This window comes from Agelaius tricolor, unplaced genomic scaffold (assembly GCF_023055355.1).
Source record: "Agelaius tricolor isolate 1412-34295 unplaced genomic scaffold, bAgeTri1.0.p SCAF_2, whole genome shotgun sequence".
Lineage (NCBI taxonomy): Eukaryota > Metazoa > Chordata > Aves > Passeriformes > Icteridae > Agelaius > Agelaius tricolor.
This window is the reverse complement of record NW_027269262.1, coordinates 59,024,839-59,034,628: the sequence shown is the minus strand read 5'-3', so window position 1 is coordinate 59,034,628 and position 9,790 is coordinate 59,024,839.

Sequence of the window (9,790 nt, the reverse complement as noted above, 5' to 3'; positions counted from 1 at the left end):
CTTGGGGATGGCGCTGTGCAAGGCCAGGAGTTGGACTTGATGGTCCTTGTGGGTTCCTTCCAACTCAGCTAATTATGTGATTCTGTGATTCTATTTCCACCTCTTTTTTCCAAACTATTAAGTTTCCCAGTAATTTTCTTTCTTCCCCAAGTGCTTCTCATCATAACATTATCTGAAAGCTTAAAAAACAATATATTATTCCTTGTGGATCACTGAAACCATTAAGGAAAATATTAAATAATACCAGACCCTTGCAGAATTAAACTCTATATACCCCTGGATTTTGCCAGGGAATTGCTCACTAAACAAACAGAATTGTAAGTACTGCAATTTCTGGGCAATGTTTTATCTGCTTTATATGACTTACATCTTGTAAATCTTGTTTTCTTAAAATGATATGAGAATCAATGTCAAAAACTTTGCTAAAATCACTGTATATGACTGCTCTCAGTTACTTGTAAGGCCTGGTATCCTACAAAGGACAAAGCAAAGGACAAGCAAAGCAAACAAGATGGGTTTGATATGATTACCTAGTAACTAATGTGGGTTGTTGTGGACTGTTCACTTTTCTTTTTATATTCCAAGCACTAATAAATATCCTCTTTGTTCCAGTAAGGAAGTCAACCTTAGGTAAATGGATATCTTTTTCTCATTTTTTAAAGCTGTGTGCTCCGGTGCTACAGCATCGCAGCTGCATCTTCACAAACCCTCAAGGAGTTGTAGCTGAAGATGTGCCATGAGTGGGTTCTGTAGGTACTGCAGTATTCATCTCACAGTGGTGGAGAAGCCTCTGGGATAATGAGAGGAGGAGTGGTTTGAAAACACCCAGTTTCTCTGGTTTGAAAGCATCCAGTTTCTCTCTGCCCACTCTCTCTAGTGTTGCTCAGTCATCTGTATACAGCAACGGGGCAGAAATTATGTGTTATGTATCTTCAAAATTTCATCGTATGATTTCAGTCATATAAGTTTCATGTATTACCAGTAACATTGCAGATTCTCTTCCACCTAAAAAACAATGAAAGATACTTACCATCAGGGTGATCAGAGCCATCAACACCTGGAATTCTTGTAAGGATGATGCTGTCTAACACCTGCTTGTGCCCCTGAAGCTTCCCTGTGGACACACCTTTCAGCTGGAGCAGAGCACTGCAGAGAGCCAGCCAAGGTCTCTTTGCTCTGTGTGGAGCTGTTTTGTACCTGCAGGACACAGCACCTGGTGGGGGACATGCTGTGCTTCCTCCTGGTCCCACCCTGAGGAGAAGCTGAGGAGAAATGAGGGACACAGCTGCCTGTGCACCCTCTGCACCAGCTCCAGTGTGGGGTCCTCTATGTGGGGTCACAGCTCCTGCCAGGAACCTGCTCCAGTGTGGGCTTCCCACAGGGTCACAGCCTCCTTCCAGCACATCCACCATCTGGCATGGGGTCCTCCACAGGCTGCAGGTGGAAATCTGCTCCACTGTGGACCTTGGGCTGCAGGAGCACATCTTGCCTCACCATGGTCTTCACCATGGACTTCAGGGGAAAGCCTGCTGCAGTGTTTGGGGCACGTCCTCCGCCTCCTTCTTCACAGGCCCTGGGGGTCTGCAGAGTTGTTTGACATTTTCTCACTCCTCTCTCTGGCTACTGATGCACACCAGGTTTTTTCTGCCATTCTTAAATTCATTATCCCAGAGACTCCTCCACCACTGCTCATGGGCTTGACCTGGACCAGTGATGGGTCCATCTTGGATCCAGATGGCATTGGCTCTGCCAGACATAGGGGAAGCTTCTTCTCATGGAACCCACCCCTGAAATGCCCCTCCTGCCCCCCAGCCTTGCCAAGCAAACCTAATACAAATGAAAGGTTTATAGCAGATTTCCACATTTCTGTTATTGACTGTGTGTGCTAAGTGAGGATTTCCCAGATGCTGTCCTTAGAGACAATGGAGACATGGGCTGTACTTGTAAAGTCTGAATGCTAAATGGAAACACAGGCCTCTATCAGCATGTTCAATATTTTTTGACAGTTTGACCATTACAACTGGAGAAATCTGATCATGCATGCATTAATGCTTATGACCAAAAGCTTTAATGGTAACACAAGTTTCAAGGAAGAATTACCAAATTCTTTGGTTATAAATGTATTTTTTCTTCTCAAAAAAAATCAGACTGTTGAGAAATGTTAGTGATCCAGTCTTTGTCTGGAAATTTATTCACATTTGACTAAACTTTAAATGCTAAGTGCTCAATATAGGTTTCTCATTCCCTTTGAGACCATATTGTGCTTAATAACTTTAAGAATTTAGACCTCTGTCTGATTATCTTTTATCTGAGACAGTACAAGGAAATAGTATTACCTTTAAAGTCTGTGAACAATTTGGGATACACTGAAATTAATAACAAAAGCCTTTGGTGAGGGCAGAGCTGTAATCAATGTCTAATAGTGAAACTAAAACAATATGAGACAAGAGACAGATCATTGGCTTCATCTATCTGTCTGATGTGTTGATGATATCATGGTATTATATTCAGCAGAGCTGAGATGTGACACCGAATGACAGCACTGGTCACTTGGGTTATTTACAGTAAGCCAACAGGAAGAAGTCACCCCATTATGAAGCAGTGCTTATTGCTTCCAGTCTCTTTTTCATATCACCTAAAATCTGATTTTCCATTCAAGCTTTCAGTGTTTTATGTCTAGGAGCAATCATAAAGCAAACCTGAAAATAAAAAATAAAAATAGAAAAGAAAAGGAAAAGGCTTTACAATTTCAGCCAAGCAGATTAAATGTTTTTGATGGTGGAGGGAGAACTATTAAAAGCTGCTGAAATAGTTGCTGCCATACATACAACTTCAGACCACGGGGCAGAGACCAGGTTTTGGAGTGGCCCCTGCCTCACTGCTGCACGCTCAGAGTCAGTTCAAAGCACTAAGCTCTTCATCTAGGTTCTTCCCACATGCTGGAGAGACACACAGGAATGTCCTGAAGCCAATTCCTTTGAGAGTGCCCAGCTGCCACCTCAACCAGGAGCTTGGATGGCAGGTATGAAATGCCACCACCTCCCTATGCCCCAGCCCATGGCTGCTCAGCTGCCTGCAGCCCAGGGTGAGTGAGGAGGGAAGGCTGGCTCAGCCCCCAGCCTTGTCCCTGCAGGTTCAACCTGGGGTTGAGCCCCAGAGAATTGAGAACTCAGACCTTTCTCATGAGGGGCTGGTAAACAACCCATCTCCCTTCTGCAAGGGCCGTGGAGTACAAGCCAGCACCCTTCCTTCCCCACCCACATGGGAGGAGATGTTGGTGAGTTAATAACAACCAGGCCATTTTGCCCAGTGGCCATCTCAGTTTTTGTAAAGCAGTTGGCAGTGCTGCAACTGCCAAAGAGTTTGTGACTGAGCTCTGCATACTTGAGAGGTGGGCTCATTCCTGCCCCCTGGGAATCTTAAGGCAGGCGACCTTAAATGCCTTAAATACCGGCTCAGCTCAGGCACCATCTGGAAACAATGAGCTGGTAGAAGCCAAGGTGCTGATGCACCGAATTAACACAGGTCCCAGGTGCTGACATGTTACTTCCTGCTCTCCCCTAGCCTTGTTGTGTCCCACACATGGATTTTGTGGATTTGGGCAGTGGGGACACTGGCTAAGGGCTAAGGGCTAAGGGCTGCTGTGCTGGCGTGCTCAGTGCAGCTGGGGCTGGGCGATAAGTGGTCGAGATTCAAAAAGGATGTTGCTTTCCTTTCTGCAATAAATCAATAAATTTCTCCTGGATTTTTCAATTTGTAGGTCCTTTTCAGCATATCTCATACTCTCATCAGTTTTCTTAACTTTGTTTTTCTTAGACTATTATTTTCTTTTTAGTCACTTTTTTGTTTCATTCAAATGCAAGATTTTCTCATTATTTTTGCTTTCTATTTGTTTATTTTATTCCATTTCATTTTCCCCCTATCTTTTCTCTGGTTTCATCTTAGTTCTCCCCTCCTCCTTTCCATCACCATATTTACATTTCTCTTTCAAGGCCCGCTTTCTATAGCCCTCTTCACATAATCCCTGGATACACACTCCAACCCCCATATCAATCCTTTCTCTTTTTCTACTTATAACCTTTTGTCCTTTTACTGGTTTTTTGCCTTCCAATGCACATTTTCTCTCCCTTCTCATATCCAGATGTTTTTCGCTCTCTATCTCCAGCTGTGCGAATAAATGACTTTTTTGTTTGTTTCAAGGAAGTTAGGTCAATCCTGAATAAAAGTACTCATATTTTCAGGAAACCAAAACAATGCAAATTATCATTTTGGGTGAATGATTCAAAAAGAAGAAACTGAAAAATTGTTGAGTTTGAACTTTGAGAAATTTATAGTAAATCATAGCTGAAGTAAACTTGTAGATGTTGGAGTGTCTGAAAAAAAAAGCAAAAGCATTTAGGCTTCAAGGGTGGAGGTGAGGGCAGGGCAAGTAATTTGCCATTTCCTTTTTGGAAGGAGTAAAGGGAAGATTTCTACCCAAAATAACTCAGGTAGCTCTTGCTACACCATCAAAGGCTTTTTGTTTTGATCAAAACAAATGTTTTGGGAGAAAAAAAAATTCATCTGATAAAATTATTCTGCCCCTAATTTCCATTTCTTTCTCTTCTCCTGTCCAGACTGGCTAGGTGCAAATAGCAGGGAGGCACAGAGCACTTTTTAGTTGATAGTTGGATGCTACTTTAAAGAAAAAGAGTTGATCTATTCCCAAGCAGAGAACATCAGCTGTGCTTTCGTGTGTTTCCCAGTCCTTACTTTCCTGGGACAGCAATTAAAACAGATCCCAGGTGGCTTAAAAATCTTGAATCACATCAAAAGCACAGAAGCTTCTTACTATTGACAGCACTTTCTCCAAAGGGGGGGCAAATATGTTTCTTGTCAATGTTCTGCCCTTCAGTAGACAGCATTAGTCTCAGCTGAAGGCTGCAAAGTGGAAAACAGCAGCTGAGGACAGCCAGGCTCTGCCCCGAGACATGCAATATAATTTCTGGTGATTCGGATCAGAGTCACATCTGGGTACCTGGGAGAAGAATCCGGCCCAGATGTGGCCCTGAATGCCATGTGTTTTCTGTCCATTGTGCCCAGATCACAATCAGCAAAAAGATTTTGTGGGAGAGGAGGGGAAGAAGAGGAAACTGCCAATGAGAGGATATTCTTCACTCATAAATCCCAGTGCATTGAAACACAGATTAGACCCCTGCTTTCTTTTTAACCATCCCCTGCCTAGAGTCACTCAATCCTGAAATTTGCTGAACTGTTCAGCTCATGTCTGCCCTGAAGTAATGAATTGGCAGGCCTATTTCTAACAGTGATTAATGAAGCTTTTCAGAGGCAACCCATTATTTGATCCGAAGTTAAAACAGTCGTTCATCATTAATCACTACACGACATAGGCTCACAGATTCATAATTCTCAGCAAGCCCATTTCATTAAGGGTCCTTCTCTTTCTTTTGTTAACCCAGAGCTCCCCTGTCTCCCCACCCCTCATGGACGCCTTCCTGGCACTCCACTTCCAGATTTGTTTGAAGAAAAATTCACATGTTCTCAGGGATATTTTTCAGTCTCCACAGCCTCACAAAACTACAGCATTCTCCTTTTGATTTTAAAAATTCCTCTTCCCAGAGAAAAATATATTGGATTATCAAATATGAGCCAACATTGGCACCCAGTGGCTGAACAGATTAATCACAGATACATACTCCCCTGAGCCCACCTTCTCCATTCTTCAAAGACAGGTTTTCCCCTGGGATGTATGTGGTACTCTTATGCAGCCTTCCAGCTCTAGGCCATGTAGGCATGCTAAGTAAGGAAAATGCAGGTTGTGGCTGCTTCTCCCCAGGGCCCATCAAAGTCACTCCACAGAAGTCCAACATCGTCAAAGCACCTGGGGCAAGGAGCCCTTCACTGGCTCCCAGGAGGTTACAGCACCCACACAACATCATTTGTCACCCAGCAGATGTCTTGGATCTGCTCCTGCAGGCATCACCTGCTTGGAGAAGGGCTGAAGGTGCTTGTTAGCCCTGCTACCCTGCAGAGCCTCAAGACTCTTGTAATGGTACGAGTGGGCTTAGGCAAAGTCATAGTGAGCCTTTTATTTCTAAACTATTTTCTTGAACTTGCCAATGACTTACCCTGGGGAAATGTGGAGGGTTGATCTTGGCTGGATGCCAGGTACTCACATGCCACTCTTATCACCCCCCTTCTCAGCTGGGGAGAGCAGGGTGGGTAGAAAATAAGATAGAGAAAAACACTTAGGTCAAGATAAAGACAGTTTAATAAAGCAAAAACACAGGCTATGCACAGAAGTAAAGGAAATAAAAGATTTATTCTCCTACTTCCTACCAGCAGGTGATGTCCAGACAGTTCCCAGGAAGTAGGGGTTCCAGTTGCTCTGAAAGACAAATGTCTTCTACATGACTTAAAATTCTGTGGTCAGGGACCAGGTATTTTCTGCTTCCTGCCTGAATTGTCTCACTCCTTCCTCTAATTTCTTTGCTGAAGGATCAGCTTCTTGAATAAACTTTGCCTCTTCTTCCTTCTCCCTCACTAACATGTGATATGGACCCATTCTTTTCCTTATCCACTGTTTCTTTTTTAGTATTGGAGCCATGACTGTAGTGTCTGGGTGTCTGTCCCAACCACAGCCCTCTGAGAGTACTGAGCTGTGGCTCAGTAGGCATAGAACAAGCACCAGTACACTGATGGAAACTGGTTTTCACTGGGATAGGCAAAGCACTCTTCTGTCAGGTGGCACACCAGTTTGTCAGGGTTACTTTCATGTTTGGGTTTCAAGTCTCAGGTTATGGGACATGACAACCAGATCTGAACCTGCCCAGATCCTTTCACACACCCTGCTGTCACAGACATCTTTTCATGAAAATCCTTTCATTAGGATTTTTTCCTGCTGAGAAGCTGAGAGGTTTCAGCAACAAAATGTAAACAATGGTTATCTGCTGCTGTGGAATGCAACAGGTGCACCTGTGATTGGCCCATCTTGGATGTTTACAATTAATGGCCAACCACAGCCCAGTTAGCTTGGACTCTCTGTCCGAGACACAGACCTTTCTTATTCATTCCATTCTATTCTTAGCTTAGCTAGCCTTCTGAGATGAAGCTTTTCTTTCTATTCTTTAGTATAGTTATAATGTAATATATATATCATAAAATAATAAATCAAGCCTTCTGAAATATGGAGTCAAATCCTCGTCTCTTCCCTCATCCAAAGACCCCTGTGACCACTGTCACACCCTGCCACCCATGAATCTGTTTTGTCCAGACACATTTCAGTCTCTCCTGACCCAAAAGTTGTCTTCTCTGACACCAGGATGACACCAGATTCCACAGACTGCATACAGCGTTAATTACCAGTATTAAAGAGCTTACAAGGGGGAACAGGAATCTCAGGAACCTCATAATAAAACCATCCACATCAACCCTGGGTAGGAGGAGGGAGATGTATTCCCTCACCATGCCACAGGCAGCTCCCCAAGCACAGCAAGGCCATCAATGCCAGGGCAAAGCACAGAGCTGCTGCTTGTTCTAACATGTTTCCAAGCTCAGCAAAACAGAGATAAGCAGCGCAGTCAACAAAGTCCATGGCCTGTGCAGGTGTTTGCCACTTCACAGCTGCTACAGCTGTAGCACACTTATTAAAAAACTGCCACTGTCTCGTGTCTCGCATTGAGCGCCAAAAAGGACTGAGATGGGCTGGCCTTGGCTGGATGCCAGGTGCCCACCAAGCGACTCTACCACTCTCTCCTCAGCAGCACAGGGCAGGGGAGAAAATAGGATGAAAGCAGAACACTTGTGAGTCAAGATAATGGCAGTTTAATAAAAGCAAAAACAAAGGTCGTGAGTGGAAACAGAGGAAAACAAAAGATTTATTTTCTAGTGCTCATCAGCAGATAATGTCCAGCTACTTCCTGGGAAGCAGGACTTCAGTACACAGAGTGGTTGCTCCACAAGGCTAACGTTGCAGTAACAAATACCCTCCTCTCCTCCATCCTCATAGCTTTTGGAATGGAATTCATTTACGGTATGAATGTCCCTTCAGTCAATTTGGGTCAGCTGTCCTGGCTGGGTCCCATCCCAAGATCTTGCCCTTCCCCAGCTTACTGGTGAGAGTGGAATCTTGAAGAAACAGCCTTGGTGCTCTGTGAGTGCTGCCCAGCAGCAGCCAAAACACTGGTGTGTTATCAGCAGCAGTGTGTCATCAGCACCCTCCCACCTACCAGTGCAAAGCCCAGCTCTGTGAGGGCTGCTGGGGGAAATGTCAACTTCTGCTCAGCCACACCCCATGGAGACAGGCAATGAGAGAAAAGCTGGGTGGTGGCTGCCATGCAAAGGAGCAATCCCAAGCCACTGCTGTTGCAGGTAGTGCCATGGAAGCACTGACTCTGCCTTAGGGACATTCATTGGCAGTACTTTGTCACAGTCCACAAAACACACAAAGAACACCTAATCCTTGGCCCTTGCCATGTTGCAAGTGCAGAAACATCAGCAAAGGGGGATCCAATACTTTCAAAATCAGAAGGTGAAGAGCAGAAAGGAAATTTTCAATAAGTTTGCAAAAGCAATTATCTCTGAAAAAGCTGAAGCATTGAATTAACAAACAGAAAAGAAGTTCACTGAATTAATGTAAAAAATGTTAAGGCATGATATTAAAATGCTTTCATGCCTACAAGATATACAGGTGATATTCAAAAATTCAATAGAATAATAAAGTATGGTAATTTATACATAACATGAAATTAATATATATAAATTTCAAATAAATCCTTTCTCTGTCATTTAGAAATGGACAACTTGGATTCCTTGGCTCCATGGGTGGAACAGCTGTGAAATATTCCTTTAGTCCTTTTAGCCAGAACCAACTTCTCCAGTCATTGAATTGAAAATGCTTCATCAGCTTTAATCATAACGCCTCTAATCAGATGTAAAAATTAAGGCACAGAGGAGTAAACAGCTTTTTGTTCAAGTCTACACAGAAATCTGTTTGAAGTATCATCAACTGCTTTCCCTACAGGACACTGTTCCTTCCAGCACTTATTATGACCGTGTCCATACAACTGTAGTGTTAATTAATGAGAGGCTATATTCAGGTTTTTAAACAGTGCTTTACAGTACCCTAGCCCATCTGAGAATCCCTCTTTTCATCCCTACCCTGTTGCATTTACCTCCAACCCATTAAGCAATACTACAGATGGAAGAGAGCAAGATTCTAGTGCCTTCCACTGCAAATGCAGGTATTGCATGGGATTGAAAACCCCACCTGAACACAGATGTTCATTGGCTTCAGAATCAAACACACCTGGACATCAAAAGGAAAATATGTATTTAATTGAAAAGATCCTAAGGTAGTATTAAAAATACCTCAAACACAGATACATCATTGTAAAGAACTTACCACAAATAAAATTAAAGTTCTCTATGAAGAAAAGTCCCATTAATTTTCCTTTCAGTCTGAGAAACTTCCCAGCAAGCACTTTCTGTCCTGCAACCAGGGCTGTAAGCTACAATGTCGAACAGCACAAACAAGAAGGATATGTCCTAAACCTGCTCCATGGCCACACTGAATAGGGATGCTGAGATCATAATCAGTTTCTAAAAGAAAATAACTCACATAAGACAAAACAATATCCATTCTGCCTGCCAGTGACCTCGCAGCTTTCCTGGAGAGCTTTCCTGGAGCTGTGAACTGGCAGTGGTTTGACCTCAGAGAACAGTGGCCCAGTGTCCCACCAGACCAGGAGTGCTCTCACCGGGTGAGCTCTGAGCTGCAGATTGGGGCTGG